Source organism: Hoplias malabaricus, chromosome 17, assembly GCF_029633855.1.
Source record: "Hoplias malabaricus isolate fHopMal1 chromosome 17, fHopMal1.hap1, whole genome shotgun sequence".
Taxonomy (NCBI): Eukaryota; Metazoa; Chordata; class Actinopteri; order Characiformes; family Erythrinidae; genus Hoplias; species Hoplias malabaricus.
In genome coordinates, this window is record NC_089816.1 from 17,461,364 (window position 1) to 17,487,075 (window position 25,712).

Genomic DNA, 25,712 nt, shown 5'->3' on the forward strand with positions numbered 1-25,712 from the left:
GTGTTCTACTTATATCTGTATGAGCAAAGAAGCAGTTTGTGGAAAGCATGCTTTTCTTTGACAGTCTTTCATACTGAGTGCTGTAAAACTAATAAAACTGTTTCTGCCTTTCTTTGAAAACAAGCCTGAAAGTGTTTTTGTGCTTCATACTGGATGGCAAAAGCAAAGTTGCAGAATGCTTCATACAAACTGTTCTTTTAAAGTTCTCGTTATGCAGAGCGGTTTAGGAAGTATATCTCTGTGTTTCTGGCGTTCATTGCAAGCAAGCCAGAAAGTGTTTTCTGTGTTCTACTTATATCTGTATGAACAAAGATGCAGATTGTGGAAAGCATGCTTTTCTTTGACAGTCTTTCATACTGAGTGCTGTAAAACTAATAAAACTGTTTCTGCCTTTCTTTGAAAACAAGCCTGAAAGTGTTTTTGTGCTTCATACTGGATGGCAAAAGCAAAGTTGCAGAATGCTTCATACAAACTGTTCTTTTAAAGTTTTCGTTATGCAGAGCGGTTTAGGAAGTATATCTCTGTGTTTCTGGCGTTCATTGCAAGCAAGCCAGAAAGTGTTTTCTGTGTTCTACTTATATCTGTATGAACAAAGATGCAGTTTGTGGACAGCATGCTTTTCTTTGACAGTCTTTCATACTGAGTGCTGTAAAACTAATAAAACTGTTTCTGCCTTTCATTGCAAACAAGCCTGAAAGTGTTTTTGTGCCTCATACTGGATGGCAAAAGCAAAGTTGCAGAATGCTTCATACAAACTGTTCTTTGAAAGTTTTCCTCATGCAGAGAGGTTTAGGAAGTATATCTCTGTGATTCTGGCGTTCATTGCAAGCAAGCCAGAAAGTGTTTTCTGTGTTCTACTTATATCTGTATGAACAAAGATGCAGTTTGTGGAAAGCATGCTTTTCTTTGACAGTCTTTCATACTGAGTATTGTTCAGCTAATAAAACTGTTCATTGCCATCAAGCCTGAAAGTGTGTTTGTGCTTCATACTGGATGGCAAAAGCAAAGTTGCAGAATGCTTCATACAAACTGTTCTTTGAACGTTTTACTTATGCAGAGCGGTTTAGGAAGTATATCTCTGTGTTTCTGGCGTTCATTGCAAACAAGCCAGAAAGTTTTTTTCTGTGTTCTACTTTTATCTGTATGAACAAAGATGCAGTCTGCTGAAAGCAAGCTTTTCTTTGACAGTCTTTCATACTGACTGCTGTTCAACTAATAAAACTCTTTCTTTGCATGCAAGCCTGAAAGTGTTTTTGTGCTTCATACTGGATGGCAAAAGCAAAGTTGCAGAATGCTTCATACAAACTGTTCTTTGAAAGTTTTCCTAATGCAGAGCGGTTTAGGAAGTATATCTCTGTGTTTCTGGCGTTCATTGCAAACAAGCCAGAAAGTGTTTTTCTGTGTTCTACTTATATCTGTATGAGGAAAGATGCAGTTTGTGGAAAGCATGCTCTTCATTGACAGTCTTTCATACTGAGTACTGTTCAGCTAATAAAACTCTTTCTGCCTTTCATTGCAAACAAGCCTGAAAGTGTTTTTGTGCTTCATACTGGATGGCAAATGCAACGTTGCAGAATGCTTCATACAAACTGTTCTTTTAAAGTTTTCGTTATGCAGAGCGGTTTAGAAAGTATATATCTCTGTTTCTGGCGTTCATTGAAAGCAAGCCAGAAAGTGTTTTTGTGTGTTCTACTTATATCTGTATGAACAAAGAAGCAGTTTGTGGAAAGCATGCTTTTCTTTGACAGTCTTTCAAACTGAGTGCTGTAAAACTAATAAAAATGTTTCTGCCTTTCTTTGAAAACAAGCCTGAAAGTGTTTTTCTGTGTTCTACTTATATCTTTATGAAGAAAGATGCAGTTTGTGGAAAGCATGCTTTTCTTTGACAGTCTTTCATACTGAGTATTGTTAAGCTAATAAAACTGTTCATTGCAAACAAGCCTGAAAGTGTTTTTGTGCTTCATACTGGATGGCAAAAGCAAAGTTGCAGAATGCTTCATACAAACTGTTCTTTGAACGTTTTCCTTATGCAGAGCGGTTTAGGAAGTATATCTCTGTGTTTCTGGTGTTTATTGCAAACAAGTCAGAAAGTGTTTTTCTGTGTTCTACTTATATCTGTATGAACACAGATGCAGTTTGTGGAAAGCAAGCTTTTCTTTGACAGTCTTTCACACTGACTACTGTTCAGCTAATAAAACTGTTTCTGCCTTTCATTGCAAACAAGCCTGAAAGTGTTTTTGTGCCTCATACTGGATGGCAAATGCAAAGTTGCAGAATGCTTCATACAAACTGTTCTTTGAAAATTTTCCTTATGCAGAGCGCTTTAGGAAGTATATCTGTGTTTCTGGCATTCATTGCAAACAAGTCAGAAAGTGTTTTTCTGTGTTCTACTTATATCTGTATGAACAAAGATGCAGTTTGTGGAAAGCATGCTTTTCTTTGACAGTCTTTCACACTGACTACTGTTCAGCTAATAAAACTGTTTCTGCCTTTCATTGCAATTAAGCCTGAAAGTGTTTTTGTGCTTCATACTGGATGGCAAAAGCAAAGTTGCAGAATGCTTCATACAAACTGTTCTTTGAACGTTTTCCTTATGCAGAGCGGTTTAGGAAGTATATCTCTGTGTTTCTGGTGTTTATTGCAAACAAGTCAGAAAGTGTTTTTCTGTGTTCTACTTATATCTGTATGAACAAAGATGCAGTTTGTGGAAAGCATGCTTTTCTTTGACAGTCTTTCACACTGACTACTGTTCAGCTAATAAAACTGTTTCTGCCTTTCATTGCAATTAAGCCTGAAAGTGTTTTTGTGCTTCATACTGGATGGCAAAAGCAAAGTTGCAGAATGCTTCATACAAACTGTTCTTTGAAAGTTTTCCTAATGCAGAGCGGTTTAGGAAGTATATCTCTGTGTTTCTGGCGTTCATTGCAAACAAGCCAGAAAGTGTTTTTCTGTGTTCTACTTATATCTGTATGAACAAAGAAGCAGTTTGTGGAAAGCATGCTTTTCTTTGACAGTCTTTCATACTGAGTGCTGTAAAACTAATAAAAATGTTTCTGCCTTTCTTTGAAAACAAGCCTGAAAGTGTTTTTCTGTGTTCTACTTATATCTTTATGAAGAAAGATGCAGTTTGTGGAAAGCATGCTTTTCTTTGACAGTCTTTCATACTGAGTATTGTTAAGCTAATAAAACTGTTCATTGCAAACAAGCCTGAAAGTGTGTTTGTGCTTCATACTGGATGGCAAAAGCAAAGTTGCAGAATGCTTCATACAAACTGTTCTTTGAACGTTTTCCTTATGCAGAGCGGTTTAGGAAGTATATCTCTGTGTTTCTGGTGTTTATTGCAAACAAGTCAGAAAGTGTTTTTCTGTGTTCTACTTATATCTGTATGAACAAAGATGCAGTTTGTGGAAAGCATGCTTTTCTTTGACAGTCTTTCACACTGACTACTGTTCAGCTAATAAAACTGTTTCTGCCTTTCATTGCAATTAAGCCTGAAAGTGTTTTTGTGCTTCATACTGGATGGCAAAAGCAAAGTTGCAGAATGCTTCATACAAACTGTTCTTTTAAAGTTTTCGTTATGCAGAGCGGTTTAGAAAGTATATATCTCTGTTTCTGGCGTTCATTGAAAGCAAGCCAGAAAGTGTTTTTGTGTGTTCTACTTATATCTGTATGAACAAAGAAGCAGTTTGTGGAAAGCATGCTTTTCTTTGACAGTCTTTCAAACTGAGTGCTGTAAAACTAATAAAAATGTTTCTGCCTTTCTTTGAAAACAAGCCTGAAAGTGTTTTTCTATGTTCTACTTATATCTTTATGAAGAAAGATGCAGTTTGTGGAAAGCATGCTTTTCTTTGACAGTCTTTCATACTGAGTATTGTTAAGCTAATAAAACTGTTCATTGCAAACAAGCCTGAAAGTGTGTTTGTGCTTCATACTGGATGGCAAAAGCAAAGTTGCAGAATGCTTCATACAAACTGTTCTTTGAACGTTTTCCTTATGCAGAGCGGTTTAGGAAGTATATCTCTGTGCTTCTGGTGTTTATTGCAAACAAGTCAGAAAGTGTTTTTCTGTGTTCTACTTATATCTGTATGAACAAAGATGCAGTTTGTGGAAAGCATGCTTTTCTTTGACAGTCTTTCACACTGACTACTGTTCAGCTAATAAAACTGTTTCTGCCTTTCATTGCAATTAAGCCTGAAAGTGTTTTTGTGCTTCATACTGGATGGCAAAAGCAAAGTTGCAGAATGCTTCATACAAACTGTTCTTTGAAAGTTTTCCTAATGCAGAGCGGTTTAGGAAGTATATCTCTGTGTTTCTGGCGTTCATTGCAAACAAGCCAGAAAGTGTTTTTCTGTGTTCTACTTATATCTGTATGAACAAAGAAGCAGTTTGTGGAAAGCATGCTTTTCTTTGACAGTCTTTCATACTGAGTGCTGTAAAACTAATAAAAATGTTTCTGCCTTTCTTTGAAAACCAGCCTGAAAGTGTTTTTCTGTGTTCTACTTATATCTTTATGAAGAAAGATGCAGTTTGTGGAAAGCATGCTTTTCTTTGACAGTCTTTCATACTGAGTATTGTTAAGCTAATAAAACTGTTCATTGCAAACAAGCCTGAAAGTGTGTTTGTGCTTCATACTGGATGGCAAAAGCAAAGTTGCAGAATGCTTCATACAAACTGTTCTTTGAACGTTTTCCTTATGCAGAGCGGTTTAGGAAGTATATCTCTGTGATTCTGGTGTTTATTGCAAACAAGCCAGTGTTTTTCTGTGTTCTACTTATATCTGTATGAACAGACATGCAGTCTGCTGAAAGCAAGCTTTTCTTTGACAGTCTTTCATACTGAGTATTGTTCAACTAATAAAACTCTTCCTGCCTTTCTTTGCATACAAGCCTGAAAGTGTGTTTGTGCTTCATACTGGATGGCAAAAGCAAAGTTGCAGAATGCTTCATACAAACTGTTTTTTGAAAGTTTTCCTCATGCAGAGAGGTTTAGGAAGTATATCTCTGTGTTTCTGGCGTTCATTGCAAACAAGCCAGAAAGTTTTTTCTGTGTTCTACTTATATCTGTATGAACAAAGAAGCAGTTTGTGGAAAGCATGCTTTTCTTTGACAGTCTTTCATACTGAGTGCTGTAAAACTAATAAAACTGTTTCTGCCTTTCTTTGAAAACAAGCCTGAAAGTGTTTTTGTGCTTCATACTGGATGGCAAAATAAAAGTTGCAGAATGCTTCATACAAACTGTTCTTTTAAAGTTTTCGTTATGCAGAGCAGTTTAGGAAGTATATCTCTGTGTTTCTGGCGTTCATTGCAAGCAAGCCAGAAAGTGTTTTCTGTGTTCTACTTATATCTGTATGAACAAAGATGCAGTTTGTGGAAAGCAAGCTTTTCTTTGACAGTCTTTCATACTGAGTGCTGTAAAAATAATAAATCTGTTTCTGACTTTCTTTGAAAACAATCCTGAAAGTGTTTTTGTGCTTCATACTGGATGGCAAAATCAAAGTTGCAGAATGCTTCATACAAACTGTTCTTTGAAAGTTCTCCTCATGCAGAGCGGTTTAGGAAGTATATCTCTGTGTTTCTGGCGTTCATTGCAAGCAAGCCAGAAAGTGTTTTTCTGTGTTCTACTTATATCTTTATGAAGAAAGATGCAGTTTGTGGAAAGCATGCTTTTCTTTGACAGTCTTTCATACTGAGTATTGTTCAGCTAATAAAACTGTTCATTGCAAAGAAGCCGGAAAATGTGTTTGTGCTTCATACTGGATGGCAAATGCAAAGTTGCAGAATGCTTCATACAAACTGTTCTTTGAAAGTTTTCCTCATGCAGAGCGGTTTAGGAAGATTATCTCTTTGTTTCTGGCATTCATTGCAAGCAAGCCAGAAAGTGTTTTTCTGTGTTCTACTTATATCTGTATGAACAAAGATGCAGTCTGCTGAAAGCATGCTTTTCTTTGACAGTCTTTCATAGTGAGTGCTGTTCAACTAATAAAACTGTTTCTGCCTTTCATTGCAAACAAGTCTGAAAGTGTTTTTGTGCTTCATACTGGATGGCAAATGCAAAGTTGCAGAATGCTTCATACAAACTGTTCTTTGAAAGTTTTCCTTATGCGGAGCGCTTTAGGAAGTATATCTCTTTGTTTCTGCCATTTATTGCAAGCAATCCAGAAAGTGTTTTTCTGTGTTCTACTTATATGTGTATGAACAAAGATGCAGTTTGTAGAAAGCATGCTTTCCTTTGACAGTCTTTCATACTGAGTACTGTTCAGCTAATAAAACTGTTCATTGCAAACAACCCTGAAAGTGTTTTTGTGCTTCATACTGAATGGCAAAATCAAAGTTGCAGAATGCTTCATACAAACTGTTCTTCGAAAGTTTTCCTTATGCAGAGCGGTTTAGGAAGTATATCTCTGTGTTTCTGGCGTTCATTGCAAGCAAGCCAGAAAGTGTTTTTCTGTGTTCTACTTATATCTGTATGAACAAAGATGCAGTTTGTGGAAAGCATGCTTTTCTTTGACAGTCTTTCATACTGACTGCTGTTCAACTAATAAAACTCTTTCTTTGCATGCAAGCCTGAAAGTGTTTTTGTGCTTCATACTGGATGGCAAAAGCAAAGTTGCAGAATGCTTCATACAAACTGTTCTTTGAAAGTTTTCCTAATGCAGAGCGGTTTAGGAAGTATATCTCTGTGTTTCTGGCGTTCATTGCAAACAAGCCAGAAAGTGTTTTTCTGTGTTCTACTTATATCTGTATGAGGAAAGATGCAGTTTGTGGAAAGCATGCTCTTCATTGACAGTCTTTCATACTGAGTACTGTTCAGCTAATAAAACTCTTTCTGCCTTTCATTGCAAACAAGCCTGAAAGTGTTTTTGTGCTTCATACTGGATGGCAAATGCAAAGTTGCAGAATGCTTCATACAAACTGTTCTTTGAAAGTTTTCCTTATGCAGAGCGGTTTAGAAAGTTTATCTCTGTTTCTGGCGTTCATTGCAAACAAGCCAGTGTTTTTCTGTGTTCTACTTATATCTGTATGAACAAACATGCAGTCTGCTGAAAGCAAGCTTTTCTTTGACAGTCTTTCATACTGAGCGCTGTAAAACTAATAAAACTCGTTCTGCCTTTCTTTGCATACAAGCCTGAAAGTGTGTTTGTGCTTCATACTGGATGGCAAAAGCAAAGTTGCAGAATGCTTCATACAAACTGTTTTTTGAAAGTTTTCCTCATGCAGAGAGGTTTAGGAAGTATATCTCTGTGTTTCTGGCGTTCATTGCAAACAAGCCAGAAAGTTTTTTCTGTGTTCTACTTATATCTGTATGAACAAAGAAGCAGTTTGTGGAAAGCATGCTTTTCTTTGACAGTCTTTCATACTGAGTGCTGTAAAACTAATAAAACTGTTTCTGCCTTTCTTTGAAAACAAGCCTGAAAGTGTTTTTGTGCTTCATACTGGATGGCAAAATAAAAGTTGCAGAATGCTTCATACAAACTGTTCTTTTAAAGTTTTCGTTATGCAGAGCAGTTTAGGAAGTATATCTCTGTGTTTCTGGCGTTCATTGCAAGCAAGCCAGAAAGTGTTTTCTGTGTTCTACTTATATCTGTATGAACAAAGATGCAGTTTGTGGAAAGCATGCTTTTCTTTGACAGTCTTTCATACTGAGTGCTGTAAAACTAATAAAACTGTTTCTGCCTTTCATTGCAAACAATCCTGAAAGTGTTTTTGTGCTTCATACTGGATGGCAAAATCAAAGTTGCAGAATGCTTCATACAAACTGTTCTTTGAAAGTTCTCCTCATGCAGAGCGGTTTAGGAAGTATATCTCTGTGTTTCTGGCGTTCATTGCAAGCAAGCCAGAAAGTGTTTTTCTGTGTTCTACTTATATCTTTATGAAGAAAGATGCAGTTTGTGGAAAGCATGCTTTTCTTTGACAGTCTTTCATACTGAGTATTGTTCAGCTAATAAAACTGTTCATTGCAAACAAGCCGGAAAATGTGTTTGTGCTTCATACTGGATGGCAAATGCAAAGTTGCAGAATGCTTCATACAAACTGTTCTTTGAAAGTTTTCCTCATGCAGAGCGGTTTAGGAAGTATATCTCTTTGTTTCTGGCATTCATTGCAAGCAAGCCAGAAAGTGTTTTTCTGTGTTCTACTTATATCTGTATGAACAAAGATGCAGTCTGCTGAAAGCATGCTTTTCTTTGACAGTCTTTCATAGTGAGTGCTGTTCAACTAATAAAACTGTTTCTGCCTTTCATTGCAAACAATCCTGAAAGTGTTTTTGTGCTTCATACTGGATGGCAAATGCAAAGTTGCAGAATGCTTCATACAAACTGTTCTTTGAAAGTTTTCCTTATGCGGAGCGCTTTAGGAAGTATATCTCTTTGTTTCTGCCATTTATTGCAAGCAATCCAGAAAGTGTTTTTCTGTGTTCTACTTATATGTGTATGAACAAAGATGCAGTTTGTAGAAAGCATGCTTTCCTTTGACAGTCTTTCATACTGAGTACTGTTCAGCTAATAAAACTGTTCATTGCAAACAACCCTGAAAGTGTTTTTGTGCTTCATACTGAATGGCAAAATCAAAGTTGCAGAATGCTTCATACAAACTGTTCTTCGAAAGTTTTCCTTATGCAGAGCGGTTTAGGAAGTATATCTCTGTGTTTCTGGCGTTCATTGCAAGCAAGCCAGAAAGTGTTTTTCTGTGTTCTACTTATATCTGTATGAACAAAGATGCAGTTTGTGGAAAGCATGCTTTTCTTTGACAGTCTTTCATACTGAGTACTGTTCAGCTAATAAAACTGTTCATTGCAAACAAGCCTGAAAGTGTTTTTGTGCTTCATACTGGATGGCAAAAGCAAAGTTGCAGAATGCTTCATACAAACTGTTCTTTGAAAGTTTTCCTTATGCGGAGCGCTTTAGGAAGTATATCTCTGTGTTTCTGGCATTCATTTCAAGCAAGCCAGAAAGTGTTTTTCTGTGTTCTACTTATATCTGTATGAACAAAGATGCAGTTTGTGGAAAGCATGCTTTTCTTTGACAGTCTTTCACACTGACTACTGTTGAGCTAATAAAACTGTTTATGCCTTTCATTGCAAACAAGCCTGAAAGTGTTTTTGTTCTTCATACTGGATGGCAAAATCAAAGTTGCAGAATGCTTCATACAAACTGTTCTTTGAAAGTTTTCCTTATGCAGAATGGTTTAGGAAGTATATCTCTGTGTCTCTGGCGTTCATTGCAAGCAAGCCAGAAAGTGTTTTTCTGTGTTCTACTTATATCTGTATGAACAAACATGCAGTTTGTGGAAAGCATGATTTTCTTTGACAGTCTTTCACACTGACTACTATTCAGCTAATGAAACTGTTCATTGCAAACAAGCCTGAAAGTGTTTTTGTGCTTCATTACTGAATGGCAAAATCAAAGTTGCGGAATGCTTCATACAAACTGTTCTTTGAAAGTTTTCCTTATGCAGAGCGGTTTAGGAAGTATATCTCTTTGTTTCTGGCATTCATTGCAAGCAATCCGGAAAGTGTTTTTCTGGGTTCTACTTATATCAGTATGAACAAACATGCAGTTTGTGGAAAGCATGCTTTTCTTTGACAGTCTTTCATACTGAGTGCTGTAAAACTAATAAAACTGTTTCTGCCTTTCTTTGAAAACAAGCCTGAAAGTGTTTTTGTGCTTCATACTGGATGGCAAATGCAAAGTTGCAGAATGCTTCATACAAACTGTTCTTTGAAAGTTTTCCTTATGCGGAGCGCTTTAGGAAGTATATCTCTTTGTTTCTGCCATTTATTGCAAGCAATCCAGAAAGTGTTTTTCTGTGTTCTACTTATATGTGTATGAACAAAGATGCAGTTTGTAGAAAGCATGCTTTCCTTTGACAGTCTTTCATACTGAGTACTGTTCAGCTAATAAAACTGTTCATTGCAAACAACCCTGAAAGTGTTTTTGTGCTTCATACTGAATGGCAAAATCAAAGTTGCAGAATGCTTCATACAAACTGTTCTTCGAAAGTTTTCCTTATGCAGAGCGGTTTAGGAAGTATATCTCTGTGTTTCTGGCGTTCATTGCAAGCAAGCCAGAAAGTGTTTTTCTGTGTTCTACTTATATCTGTATGAACAAAGATGCAGTTTGTGGAAAGCATGCTTTTCTTTGACAGTCTTTCATACTGAGTACTGTTCAGCTAATAAAACTGTTCATTGCAAACAAGCCTGAAAGTGTTTTTGTGCTTCATACTGGATGGCAAAAGCAAAGTTGCAGAATGCTTCATACAAACTGTTCTTTGAAAGTTTTCCTTATGCGGAGCGCTTTAGGAAGTATATCTCTGTGTTTCTGGCATTCATTTCAAGCAAGCCAGAAAGTGTTTTTCTGTGTTCTACTTATATCTGTATGAACAAAGATGCAGTTTGTGGAAAGCATGCTTTTCTTTGACAGTCTTTCACACTGACTACTGTTGAGCTAATAAAACTGTTTATGCCTTTCATTGCAAACAAGCCTGAAAGTGTTTTTGTTCTTCATACTGGATGGCAAAATCAAAGTTGCAGAATGCTTCATACAAACTGTTCTTTGAAAGTTTTCCTTATGCAGAATGGTTTAGGAAGTATATCTCTGTGTCTCTGGCGTTCATTGCAAGCAAGCCAGAAAGTGTTTTTCTGTGTTCTACTTATATCTGTATGAACAAACATGCAGTTTGTGGAAAGCATGCTTTTCTTTGACAGTCTTTCACACTGACTACTATTCAGCTAATGAAACTGTTCATTGCAAACAAGCCTGAAAGTGTTTTTGTGCTTCATTACTGAATGGCAAAATCAAAGTTGCGGAATGCTTCATACAAACTGTTCTTTGAAAGTTTTCCTTATGCAGAGCGGTTTAGGAAGTATATCTCTTTGTTTCTGGCATTCATTGCAAGCAATCCGGAAAGTGTTTTTCTGGGTTCTACTTATATCAGTATGAACAAACATGCAGTTTGTGGAAAGCATGCTTTTCTTTGACAGTCTTTCATACTGAGTGCTGTAAAACTAATAAAACTGTTTCTGCCTTTCTTTGAAAACAAGCCTGAAAGTGTTTTTGTGCTTCATACTGGATGGCAAAAGCAAAGTTGCAGAATGCTTCATACAAACTGTTCTTTGAAAGTTCTCCTCATGCAGAGCGGTTTAGGAAGTATATCTCTGTGTTTCTGGCGTTCATTGCAAGCAAGCCAGAAAGTGTTTTTCTGTGTTCTACTTATATCTGTATGAACAAAACATGCAGTTTGTGGAAAGCATGCTTTTCTTTGACAGTCTTTCATACTGAGTACAATTCAGCTAATAAAATTGTTTCTGCCTTTCATTGCAAACAAGCCTGAAAGTGTTTTTGTGCTTCAAACTGAATGGCAAAATCAAAGTTGCAGAATGCTTCATACAAACTGTTCTTTGAAAGTTTTCCTTATGCAGAGCGCTTTAGGAAGTATATCTCTTTGTTTCTGGCATTCATTGCAAGCAATCCAGAAAGTGTTTTTCTGTGTTTTACTTATATCAGTATGAACAAACATGCAGTTTGTGGAAAGCATGCTTTTCTTTGACAGTCTTTCATACTGAGTGCTGTAAAACTAATAAAACTGTTTCTGCCTTTCTTTGAAAACAAGCCTGAAAGTGTTTTTGTGCTTCATACTGGATGGCAAATGCAAAGTTGCAGAATGCTTCATACAAACTGTTCTTTGAAAGTTCTCCTCATGCAGAGCGGTTTAGGAAGTATATCTCTGTGTTTCTGGCGTTCATTGCAAGCAAGCCAGAAAGTGTTTTTCTGTGTTCTACTTATATCTGTATGAACAAAGATGCAGTTTGTGGAAAGCATGCTTTTCTTTGACAGTCTTTCACACTGACTACTGTTCAGCTAATAAAACTGTTCATTGCAAACAAGCCTGAAAGTGTTTTTGTGCTTTATACTGGATGGCAAATGCAAAGTTGCAGAATGCTTCATACAAACTGTTCTTTGAAAGTTTTCGTTATGCAGAGCGGTTTAGGAAGTATATCTCTGTGTTTCTGGCGTTCATTGCAAGCAAGCCAGAAAGTGATTTCTGTGTTCTACTTATATCTGTATGAACAAAGATGCAGTTTGTGGAAAGCATGCTTTTCTTTGACAGTCTTTCATACTGAGTGCTGTAAAAATAATAAATCTGTTTCTGCCTTTCTTTGAAAACAAGCCTGAAAGTGTTTTTGTGCTTCATACTGGATGGCAAAATCAAAGTTGCAGAATGCTTCATACAAACTGTTCTTTGAAAGTTCTCCTCATGCAGAGCGGTTTAGGAAGTATATCTCAGTGTTTCTGGCGTTCATTGCAAACAAGCCAGAAAGTGTTTTTCTGTGTTCTACTTATATCTTTATGAAGAAAGATGCAGTTTGTGGAAAGCATGCTTTTCTTTGAAAGTCTTTCATACTGAGTATTGTTCAGCTAATAAAACTGTTCATTGCAAACAAGCCGGAAAATGTGTTTGTGCTTCATACTGGATGGCAAAATCAAAGTTGCAGAATGCTTCATACAAACTGTTCTTTGAAAGTTCTCCTCATGCAGAGCGGTTTAGGAAGTATATCTCTGTGTTTCTGGTGTTCATTGTAAACAAGCCAGAAAGTGTTTTTCTGTGTTCTACTTATATCTGCATGAACAAAGATGCAGTTTGTGGAAAGCATGCTTTTCTTTGACAGTCTTTCATACTGAGTACTGTTCAGCTAATAAAACTGTTTCTGCCTTTCATTGCAAACAAGCCTGAAAGTGTTTTTGTGCTTCATACTGGATGGCAAATGCAAAGTTGCAAAATGCTTCATACAAACTGTTCTTTGAAAGTTTTCCTTATGCAGAGCGGTTTAGGAAGTATATCTCTGTGTTTCTGGCGTTCATTGCAAACAAGTCAGAAAGTGTTTTTCTGTGTTCTACTTATATCTGTATGAAGAAAGATGCAGTTTGTGGAAAGCATGCTTTTCTTTGACAGTCTTTCATACTGAGTACAATTCAGCTAATAAAATTGTTTCTGCCTTTCATTGCAAACAAGCCTGAAAGTGTTTTTGTGCTTCATACTGGATGGCAAATGCAAAGTTGCAGAATGCTTCATATAAACTGTTCTTTGAAAGTTTTCCTTATGCAGAGCGGTTTAGAAAGTTTATCTCTGTTTCTGGCGTTCATTGCAAACAAGCCAGTGTTTTTCTGTGTTCTACTTATATCTGTATGAACAAACATGCAGTCTGCTGAAAGCAAGCTTTTCTTTGACAGTCTGTCATACTGAGTGCTGTAAAACTAATAAAACTCGTTCTGCCTTTCTTTGCATACAAGCCTGAAAGTGTTTTTGTGCTTCATACTGGATGGCAAAAGCAAAGTTGCAGAATGCTTCATACAAACTGTTTTTTGAAAGTTTTCCTCATGCAGAGAGGTTTAGGAAGTATATCTCTGTGTTTCTGGCGTTCATTGCAAACAAGCCAGAAAGTTTTTTCTGTGTTCTACTTATATCTGTATGAACAAAGAAGCAGTTTGTGGAAAGCATGCTTTTCTTTGACAGTCTTTCATACTGAGTGCTGTAAAACTAATAAAAGTGTTTCTGCCTTTCTTTGAAAACAAGCCTGAAAGTGTTTTTGTGCTTCATACTGGATGGCAAAATAAAAGTTGCAGAATGCTTCATACAAACTGTTCTTTTAAAGTTTTCGTTATGCAGAGCGGTTTAGGAAGTATATCTCTGTGTTTCTGGCGTTCATTGCAAGCAAGCCAGAAAGTGTTTTCTGTGTTCTACTTATATCTGTATGAACAAAGATGCAGTTTGTGGAAAGCATGCTTTTCTTTGACAGTCTTTCATACTGAGTGCTGTAAAAATAATAAATCTGTTTCTGACTTTCTTTTGAAAACAAGCCTGAAAGTGTTTTTGTGCTTCATACTGGATGGCAAAATCAAAGTTGCAGAATGCTTCATACAAACTGTTCTTTGAAAGTTCTCCTCATGCAGAGCGGTTTAGGAAGTATATCTCTGTGTTTCTGGCGTTCATTGCAAGCAAGCCAGAAAGTGTTTTTCTGTGTTCTACTTATATCTTTATGAAGAAAGATGCAGTTTGTGGAAAGCATGCTTTTCTTTGACAGTCTTTCATACTGAGTATTGTTCAGCTAATAAAACTGTTCATTGCAAACAAGCCGGATAATGTGTTTGTGCTTCATACTGGATGGCAAAATCAAAGTTGCAGAATGCTTCATACAAACTGTTCTTTGAAAGTTTTCGTTATGCAGAACGGTTTAGGAAGTATATCTCTGGGTTTCTGGCATTCATTGCAAGCAATCCAGAAAGTGTTTTCTGTGTTCTACTTATATCTGTATGAACAAACATGCAGTTTGTGGAAAGCATGCTTTTCTTTGACAGTCTTTCATACTGAGTACTGTTCAGCTAATAAAACTGTTCATTGCAAACAAGCCTGAAAGTGTTTTTGTGCTTCTTACTGGATGGCAAAATCAAAGTTGCGGAATGCTTCATACAAACTGTTCTTTGAAAGTTTTCCTTATGCAGAGCGGTTTAGGAAGTATATCTCTTTGTCTCTGGCATTCATTGCAAGCAATCCAGAAAGTGTTTTTCTGTGTTTTACTTATATCAGTATGAACAAACATGCAGTTTGTGGAAAGCATGCTTTTCTTTGACAGTCTTTCATACTGAGTGCTGTAAAACTAATAAAACTGTTTCTGCCTTTCTTTGAAAACAAGCCTGAAAGTGTTTTTGTGCTTCATACTGGATGGCAAATGCAAAGTTGCAGAATGCTTCATACAAACTGTTCTTTGAAAGTTCTCCTCATGCAGAGCGGTTTAGGAAGTATATCTCTGTGTTTCTGGCGTTCATTGCAAGCAAGCCAGAAAGTGTTTTTCTGTGTTCTACTTATATCTGTATGAACAAAGATGCAGTTTGTGGAAAGCATGCTTTTCTTTGACAGTCTTTCACACTGACTACTGTTCAGCTAATAAAACTGTTCATTGCAAACAAGCCTGAAAGTGTTTTTGTGCTTTATACTGGATGGCAAATGCAAAGTTGCAGAATGCTTCATACAAACTGTTCTTTGAAAGTTTTCGTTATGCAGAGCGGTTTAGGAAGTATATCTCTGTGTTTCTGGCGTTCATTGCAAGCAAGCCAGAAAGTGATTTCTGTGTTCTACTTATATCTGTATGAACAAAGATGCAGTTTGTGGAAAGCATGCTTTTCTTTGACAGTCTTTCATACTGAGTGCTGTAAAAATAATAAATCTGTTTCTGCCTTTCTTTGAAAACAAGCCTGAAAGTGTTTTTGTGCTTCATACTGGATGGCAAAATCAAAGTTGCAGAATGCTTCATACAAACTGTTCTTTGAAAGTTTTCGTTATGCAGAACGGTTTAGGAAGTATATCTCTGGGTTTCTGGCATTCATTGCAAGCAATCCAGAAAGTGTTTTCTGTGTTCTACTTATATCTGTATGAACAAACATGCAGTTTGTGGAAAGCATGCTTTTCTTTGACAGTCTTTCATACTGAGTACTGTTCAGCTAATAAAACTGTTCATTGCAAACAAGCCTGAAAGTGTTTTTGTGCTTCATACTGGATGGCAAATGCAAAGTTGCAGAATGCTTCATACAAACTGTTCTTTGAAAGTTTTCCTTATGCAGAGCGGTTTAGAAAGTTTATCTCTGTTTCTGGCGTTCATTGCAAACAAGCCAGTGTTTTTCTGTGTTCTACTTATATCTGTATGAACAAACATGCAGTCTGCTGAAAGCAAGCTTTTCTTTGACAGTCTGTCATACTGAGTGCTGTAAAACTAATAAAACTCGTTCTGCCTTTCTTTGCATACAAGCCTGAAAGTGTTTTTGTGTTTCATACTGGATGGCAAAAGCAAAGTTGCAGAATGCTTCATACAAACTGTTTTTTGAAAGTTTTCCTCATGCAGAGAGGTTTAGGAAGTATATCTCTGTGTTTCTGGCGTTCATTGCAAACAAGCCAGAAAGTTTTTTCTGTGTTCTACTTATATCTGTATGAACAAAGAAGCAGTTTGTGGAAAGCATGCTTTTCTTTGACAGTCTTTCATACTGAGTGCTGTAAAACTAATAAAACTGTTTCTGCCTTTCTTTGAAAACAAGCCTGAAAGTGTTTTTGTGCTTCATACTGGATGGCAAAATAAAAGTTGCAGAATGCTTCATACAAACTGTTCTTTTAAAGTTTTCGTTATGCAGAGCGGTTTAGGAAGTATATGTCTATGTTTCTGGCATTCATTGCAAGCAAGCCAGAAAGTGTTTTCTGTGTTCTACTTATATCTGTATGAACAAAGATGCAGTTTGTGGAAAGCATGCTTTTCTTTGACAGTCTTTCATACTGAGTGCTGTAAAAATATTAAATCTGTTTCTGACTTTCTTTGAAAACAAGCCTGAAAGTGTTTTTGTGCTTCATACTGAATGGCAAAATCAAAGTTGCAGAATGCTTCATACAAACTGTTCTTTGAAAGTTCTCCTCATGCAGAGCGGTTTAGGAAGTATATCTCTGTGTCTCTGGCGTTCATTGCAAGCAAGCCAGAAAGTGTTTTTCTGTGTTCTACTTATATCTTTATGAAGAAAGATGCAGTTTGTGGAAAGCATGCTTTTCTTTGACAGTCTTTCATACTGAATATTGTTCAGCTAATAAAACTGTTCATTGCAAACAAGCCGGAAAATGTGTTTGTGCTTCATACTGGATGGCAAAATCAAAGTTGCAGAATGCTTCATACAAACTGTTCTTTGAAAGTTTTCGTTATGCAGAACGGTTTAGGAAGTATATCTCTGGGTTTCTGGCATTCATTGCAAGCAATCCAGAAAGTGTTTTCTGTGTTCTACTTATATCTGTATGAACAAACATGCAGTTTGTGGAAAGCATGCTTTTCTTTGACAGTCTTTCATACTGAGTACTGTTCAGCTAATAAAACTGTTCATTGCAAACAAGCCTGAAAGTGTTTTTGTGCTTCATACTGGATGGCAAAATCAAAGTTGCAGAATGCTTCATACAAACTGTTCTTTGAAAGTTTTCCTCATGCAGAGCGATTTAGGAAGTATATCTCTTTGTTTCTGGCATTCATTGCAAGCAAGCCAGAAAGTGTTTTTCTGTGTTCTACTTATATCTGTATGAACAAAGATGCAGTCTGCTGAAAGCATGCTTTTCTTTGACAGTCTTTCATAGTGAGTGCTGTTCAACTAATAAAACGGTTTCTGCCTTTCATTGCAAACAAGTCTGAAAGTGTTTTTGTGCTTCATACTGGATGGCAAATGCAAAGTTGCAGAATGCTTCATACAAACTGTTCTTTGAAAGTTTTCCTTATGCAGAGCGGTTTAGGAAGTATATCTCTTTGTTTCTGGCATTCATTGCAAGCAATCCAGAAAGTGTTTTTCTGTGTTCTACTTATATGTGTATGAAGAAAGATGCAGTTTGTGGAAAGCATGCTTTCCTTTGACAGTCTTTCATACTGAGTACTGTTCAGCTAATAAAACTGTTCATTGCAAACAAGCCTGAAAGTGTTTTTGTGCTTCATACTGGATGGCAAAAGCAAAGTTGCAGAATGCTTCATACAAACTGTTCTTTGAAAGTTTTCCTTATGCGGAGCGCTTTAGGAAGTATATCTCTGTGTTTCTGGCATTCATTTCAAGCAAGCCAGAAAGTGTTTTTCTGTGTTCTACTTATATCTGTATGAACAAAGATGCAGTTTGTGGAAAGCATGCTTTTCTTTGACAGTCTTTCACACTGACTACTGTTGAGCTAATAAAACTGTTTATGCCTTTCATTGCAAACAAGCCTGAAAGTGTTTTTGTTCTTCATACTGGATGGCAAAATCAAAGTTGCAGAATGCTTCATACAAACTGTTCTTTGAAAGTTTTCCTTATGCAGAGCGCTTTAGGAAGTATATCTCTGTGTTTCTGGCGTTCATTGCAAACAAGCCAGAAAGTGTTTTTCTGTGTTCTACTTATATCTGTATGAACAAAGATGCAGTTTGTGGAAAGCATGCTTTTCTTTGACAGTCTTTCACACTGACTACTGTTCAGCTAATAAAACTGTTCATTGCAAACAAGCCTGAAAGTGTTTTTGTGCTTCATACTGAATGGCAAAATCAAAGTTGCAGAATGCTTCATACAAACTGTTCTTTGAAAGTTTTCCTTATGCAGAGCGGTTTAGGAAGTGTATCTCTTTGTTTCTGGCATTCATTGCAAGCAATCCAGAAAGTGTTCTTCTGTGTTTTACTTATATCTGTATGAACAAAGATGCAGTTTGTGGAAAGCATGCTTTCCTTTGAGAGTCTTTCATACTGAGTACTGTTCAGCTAATAAAACTGTTCATTGCAAACAAGCCTGAAAGTGTTTTTGTGCTTCATACTGAATGGCAAAATCAAAGTTGCAGAATGCTTCATACAAACTGTTCTTTGAAAGTTTTCCTTATGCAGAGCGGTTTAGGAAGTATATCTCTTTGTTTCTGGCATTCATTGCAAGCAATCCAGAAAGTGTTTTTCTGTGTTCTACTTATATCTGTATGAAGAAAGATGCAGTTTGTGGAAAGCATGCTTTCCTATGACAGTCTTTCATACTGAGTACTGTTCAGCTAATAAAACTGTTCATTGCAAAGAAGACTGAAAGTATTTTTGTGCTTCATACTGAATGTCAAAATCAAAGTTGCAGAATGCTTCAAACAAACTGTTCTTTGAAAGTTTTCCTTATGCAGAGCGGTTTAGGAAGTATATCTCTGTGTTTCTGGCGTTCATTGCAAACAAGCAATCCAGAAAGTGTTTTTCTGTGTTCTACTTATATCTGTATGAACAAACATGCAGTCTGCTGAAAGCATGCTTTTCTTTGACAGTCTTTCATACTGAGTGCTGTTCTACTAATGAAAACTGTTTCTGCCTTTCATTGCAAACAAGCCTGAAAGTGTTTTTGTGCTTCATACTGGATGGCAAAATCAAAGTTGCAGAATGCTTCCTACAAACTGTTCTTTGAAAGTTTTCCTTATGCAGAACGGTTTAGGAAGTATATCTCTGTGTCTCTGGCGTTCATTGCAAGCAAGCCAGAAAGTTTTTTCTGTGTTCTACTTATATCTGTATGAACAAAGATGCAGTTTGTGGAAAGCATGCTTTTCTTTGACAGTCTTTCATACTGAGTACTGTTCAGCTAATAAAACTGTTCATTGCAAACAAGCCTCAATGTGTTTTCGTGCTTCATACTGGATGGCAAAAGAAAAGTTGCAGAATGCTTCATACAAACTGTTCTTTGAAAGTTTTCCTTATGCAGAGCGGTTTAGGAAGTATATCTCTGGGTTTCTGGCATTCATTGCAAGCAATCCAGAAAGTGTTTTCTGTGTTCTACTTATATCTGTATGAACAAACATGCAGTTTGTGGAAAGAATGCTTTTCTTTGACAGTCTTTCATACTGAGTACTGTTCAGCTAATAAAACTGTTCATTGCAAACAAGCCTGAAAGTGTTTTTGTGCTTCATACTGGATGGCAAATGCAAAGTTGCAGAATGCTTCATACAAACTGTTCTTTGAAAGTTTTCCTTATGCAGAGCGGTTTAGGAAGTATATCTCTTTGTTTCTGGCATTCATTGCAAGCAATCCAGAAAGTGTTCTTCTGTGTTTTACTTATATCTGTATGAAGAAAAATGCAGTTTGTGGAAAGCATGCTTTACTTTGACAGTCTTTCAAACTGAATATTGTTCAGCTAATAAAATTGTTCATTGCAAACAAGCCTGAAAGTGTTTTTGTGCTTCATACTGAATGGCAAAATCAAAGTTGCAGAATGCTTCATACAAACTGTTCTTCGAAAGTTTTGCTTATGCAGAGCGGTTTAGGAAGTATATCTCTGTGTTTCTGGGGTTCATTGAAAGCAAGCCAGAAAGTGTTTTTCTGTGTTCTACTTATATCTGTATGAACAAAGATGCAGTCTGCTGAAAGCATGCTTTTCTTTGACAGTCTTTCATAGTGAGTGCTGTTCAATCAATAAAACTGTTTCTGCCTTTCATTGCAAACAAGCCTGAAAGTGTTTTTGTGCTTCATACTGGATGGCAAATGCAAAGTTGCAGAATGCTTCATACAAACTGTTCTTTGAAACTTTTCCTTATGCAGAGCGGTTTAGGAAGTATATCTCTTTGTTTCTGGCATTCATTGCAAGCAATCCAGAAAGTGTTTTTCTGTGTTCTACTTATATGTGTATGAACAAAGATGCAGTTTGTGGAAAGCATGCTTTCCTTTGAGAGTCTTTCATACTGAGTACTGTTCAGCTAATAAAACTGTTCATTGCAAACAAGCCTGAAAGTGTTTTTGTGCTTCATACTGAATGGCAAAATCAAAGTTGCAGAATGCTTCATACAAACTGTTCTTTGAAAGTTTTCCTTATGCGGAGCGCTTTAGGAAGTATATCTCTGTGTTTCTGACATTCATTTCAAGCAAGCCAGAAAGTGTTTTTCTGTGTTCTACTTATATCTGTATGAACAAAGATGCAGTTTGTGGAAAGCATGATTTTCTTTGACAGTCTTTCACACTGACTACTGTTCAGCTAATAAAACTGTTTATGCCTTTCATTGCAAACAAGCCTGAAAGTGTTTTTGTTCTTCATACTGGATGGCAAAATCAAAGTTGCAGAATGCTTCATACAAACTGTTCTTTGAAAGTTTTCCTTATGCAGAGCGCTTTAGGAAGTATATCTCTGTGTTTCTGGCGTGCATTGCAAACAAGCCAGAAAGTGTTTTTCTGTGTTCTACGTATATCTGTATGAACAAAGATGCAGTTTGTGGAAAGCATGCTTTTCTTTGACAGTCTTTCACACTGACTACTGTTCAGCTAATAAAACTGTTTCTGCCTTTCATTGCAAACAAGCCTGAAAGTGTTTTTGTGCTTCATACTGGATGGCAAAATCAAAGTTGCAGAATGCTTCCTACAAACTGTTCTTTGAAAGTTTTCCTTATGCAGAACGGTTTAGGAAGTATATCTCTGTGTCTCTGGCGTTCATTGCAAGCAAGCCAGAAAGTGTTTTTCTGTGTTCTACTTATATCTGTATGAACAAAGATGCAGTTTGTGGAAAGCATGATTTTCTTTGACAGTCTTTCACACTGACTACTGTTCAGCTAATAAAACTGTTCATTGCAAACAAGCCTGAAAGTGTTTTGTGCTTCATTACTGAATGACAAAATCAAAGTTGCGGAATGCTTCATACAAACTGTTCTTTGAAAGTTGTCCTTATGCAGAGCGGTTTAGGAAGTATATCTCTTTGTTTCTGGCATTCATTGCAAGCAATCCAGAAAGTGTTTTTCTGTGTTCTACTTATATCTTTATGAACAAAGATGCAGTTTGTGGAAAGCATGCTTTCCTTTGACAGTCTTTCATACTGAGTACTGTTCAGCTAATAAAACTGTTCATTGCAAAGAAGACTGAAATTATTTTTGTGCTTCATACTGAATGGCAAAATCAAAGTTGCAGAATGCTTCAAACAAACTGTTCTTTGAAAGTTTTCCTTATGCAGAGCGGTTTAGGAAGTATATCTCTGTGTTTCTGGCGTTCATTGCAAACAAGCCAGAAAGTGTTTTTCTGTGTTCTACTTATATCTGTATGAACAAACATGCAGTCTGCTGAAAGCATGCTTTTCTGTGACAGTCTTTCATACTGAGTGCTGTTCTACTAATGAAAGCTGTTTCTGCCTTTCATTGCAAACAAGCCTGAAAGTGTTTTTGTGCTTCATACTGGATGGCAAAATCAAAGTTGCAGAATGCTTCATACAAACTGTTCTTTGAAAGTTTTCCTTATGCAGAACGGTTTAGGAAGTATATCTCTGTGTCTCTGGCGTTCATTGCAAGCAAGCCAGAAAGTGTTTTTCTGTGTTCTACTTATATCTGTATGAACAAAGATGCAGTTTGTGGAAAGCATGATTTTCTTTGACAGTCTTTCACACTGACTACTGTTCAGCTAATAAAACTGTTCATTGCAAACAAGCCTGAAAGTGTTTTTGTGCTTCATTACTGAATGGCAAAATCAAAGTTGCGGAATGCTTCATACAAACTGTTCTTTGAAAGTTCTCCTTATGCAGAGCGGTTTAGGAAGTATATCTCTTTGTTTCTGGCATTCATTGCAAGCAATCCAGAAAGTGTTTTTCTGTGTTCTACTTATATCTTTATGAACAAAGATGCAGTTTGTGGAAAGCATGCTTTCCTTTGACAGTCTTTCATACTGAGTACTGTTCAGCTAATAAAACTGTTCATTGCAAAGAAGCCTGAAAGTGTTTTTGTGCTTCATACTGGATGGCAAAAGCAAAATTGCAGAATGCTTCATACAAACTGTTCTTTGAAACTTTTCCTTATGCAGAGCGTTTTAGGAAGTATATCTCTGTGTTTCTGGCATTCATTGCAAACAAGCCAGAAAGTGTTCTTCTGTGTTTTACTTATATCTGTATGAAGAAAGATGCAGTTTGTGGAAAGCATGCTTTACTTTGACAGTCTTTCATACTGAGTACTGTTCAGCTATTAAAACTGTTCATTGCAAACAAGCCTGAAAGTGTTTTTGTGCTTCATACTGAATGGCAAACTCAAAGTTGCAGAATGCTTCATACAAACTGTTCTTCGAAAGTTTTCCTTATGCAGAGCAGTTTAGGAAGTATATCTCTGTGTTTCTGGCGTTCATTGCAAGCAAGCCAGAAAGTGTTTTTCTGTGTTCTACTTAGATCTGTATGAACAAAGATGCAGTTTGTGGAAAGCATGCTTTTCTTTGACAGTCTTTCATACTGAGTACTGTTCAGCTAATAAAACTGTTCATTGCAAACAAGCCTGAAAGTGTTTTTGTGCTTCATACTGAATGGCAAAAGCAAAGTTGCAGAATGCTTCATACAAACTGTTCTTTGAAAGGTTTCCTTATGCGGAGCGCTTTAGGAAGTATATCTCTGTGTTTCTGGCGTTCATTTCAAGCAAGCCAGAAAGTGTTTTTCTGTGTTCTACTTATATCTGTATGAACAAAGATGCAGTTTGTGGAAAGCATGCTTTTCTTTGACAGTCTTTCATACTGACTACTGTTCAGCTAATAAAACTGTTTCTGCCTTTCATTGCAAACAAGCCTGAAAGTGTTTTTGTTCTTCATGCTGGATGGCAAAATCAAAGTTGCAGAATGCTTCATACAAACTGTTCTTTGAAAGTTTTCCTTATGCAGAGCGCTTTAGGAAGTATATCTCTGTGTGTCTGGCGTTCATTGCAAACAAGCCAGAAAGTGTTTTTCTGTGTTCTACTTATATCTGTATGAACAAAGATGCAGTTTGTGGAAAGCATGCTTTTCTTTGACAGTCTTTCACACTGACTACTGTTCAGCTAATAAAACTGTTTCTGCCTTTCATTGCAAACAAGCCTGAAAGTATTTTTGTGCTTCATACTGAATGTCAAAATCAAAGTTGCAGAATGCTTCAAACAAACTGTTCTTTGAAAGTTTTCCTTATGCAGAGCGGTTTAGGAAGTATATCTCTGTGTTTCTGGCGTTCATTGCAAACAAGCAATCCAGAAAGTGTTTTTCTGTGTTCTACTTATATCTGTATGAACAAACATGCAGTCTGCTGAAAGCATGCTTTTCTTTGACAGTCTTTCATACTGAGTGCTGTTCTACTAATGAAAACTGTTTCTGCCTTTCATTGCAAACAAGCCTGAAAGTGTTTTTTTGCTTCATACTGGATGGCAAAATCAAAGTTGCAGAATGCTTCCTACAAACTGTTCTTTGAAAGTTTTCCTTATGCAGAACGGTTTAGGAAGTATATCTCTGTGTCTCTGGCGTTCATTGCAAGCAAGCCAGAAAGTTTTTTCTGTGTTCTACTTATATCTGTATGAACAAAGATGCAGTTTGTGGAAAGCATGCTTTTCTTTGACAGTCTTTCATACTGAGTACTGTTCAGCTAATAAAACTGTTCATTGCAAACAAGCCTCAATGTGTTTTCGTGCTTCATACTGGATGGCAAAAGAAAAGTTGCAGAATGCTTCATACAAACTGTTCTTTGAAAGTTTTCCTTATGCAGAGCGGTTTAGGAAGTATATCTCTGGGTTTCTGGCATTCATTGCAAGCAATCCAGAAAGTGTTTTCTGTGTTCTACTTATATCTGTATGAACAAACATGCAGTTTGTGGAAAGAATGCTTTTCTTTGACAGTCTTTCATACTGAGTACTGTTCAGCTAATAAAACTGTTCATTGCAAACAAGCCTGAAAGTGTTTTTGTGCTTCATACTGGATGGCAAATGCAAAGTTGCAGAATGCTTCATACAAACTGTTCTTTGAAAGTTTTCCTTATGCAGAGCGGTTTAGGAAGTATATCTCTTTGTTTCTGGCATTCATTGCAAGCAATCCAGAAAGTGTTCTTCTGTGTTTTACTTATATCTGTATGAAGAAAAATGCAGTTTGTGGAAAGCATGCTTTACTTTGACAGTCTTTCAAACTGAATATTGTTCAGCTAATAAAATTGTTCATTGCAAACAAGCCTGAAAGTGTTTTTGTGCTTCATACTGAATGGCAAAATCAAAGTTGCAGAATGCTTCATACAAACTGTTCTTCGAAAGTTTTGCTTATGCAGAGCGGTTTAGGAAGTATATCTCTGTGTTTCTGGGGTTCATTGAAAGCAAGCCAGAAAGTGTTTTTCTGTGTTCTACTTATATCTGTATGAACAAAGATGCAGTCTGCTGAAAGCATGCTTTTCTTTGACAGTCTTTCATAGTGAGTGCTGTTCAATCAATAAAACTGTTTCTGCCTTTCATTGCAAACAAGCCTGAAAGTGTTTTTGTGCTTCATACTGGATGGCAAATGCAAAGTTGCAGAATGCTTCATACAAACTGTTCTTTGAAACTTTTCCTTATGCAGAGCGGTTTAGGAAGTATATCTCTTTGTTTCTGGCATTCATTGCAAGCAATCCAGAAAGTGTTTTTCTGTGTTCTACTTATATGTGTATGAACAAAGATGCAGTTTGTGGAAAGCATGCTTTCCTTTGAGAGTCTTTCATACTGAGTACTGTTCAGCTAATAAAACTGTTCATTGCAAACAAGCCTGAAAGTGTTTTTGTGCTTCATACTGAATGGCAAAATCAAAGTTGCAGAATGCTTCATACAAACTGTTCTTTGAAAGTTTTCCTTATGCGGAGCGCTTTAGGAAGTATATCTCTGTGTTTCTGACATTCATTTCAAGCAAGCCAGAAAGTGTTTTTCTGTGTTCTACTTATATCTGTATGAACAAAGATGCAGTTTGTGGAAAGCATGATTTTCTTTGACAGTCTTTCACACTGACTACTGTTCAGCTAATAAAACTGTTTATGCCTTTCATTGCAAACAAGCCTGAAAGTGTTTTTGTTCTTCATACTGGATGGCAAAATCAAAGTTGCAGAATGCTTCATACAAACTGTTCTTTGAAAGTTTTCCTTATGCAGAGCGCTTTAGGAAGTATATCTCTGTGTTTCTGGCGTTCATTGCAAACAAGCCAGAAAGTGTTTTTCTGTGTTCTACGTATATCTGTATGAACAAAGATGCAGTTTGTGGAAAGCATGCTTTTCTTTGACAGTCTTTCACACTGACTACTGTTCAGCTAATAAAACTGTTTCTGCCTTTCATTGCAAACAAGCCTGAAAGTGTTTTTGTGCTTCATACTGGATGGCAAAATCAAAGTTGCAGAATGCTTCCTACAAACTGTTCTTTGAAAGTTTTCCTTATGCAGAACGGTTTAGGAAGTATATCTCTGTGTCTCTGGCGTTCATTGCAAGCAAGCCAGAAAGT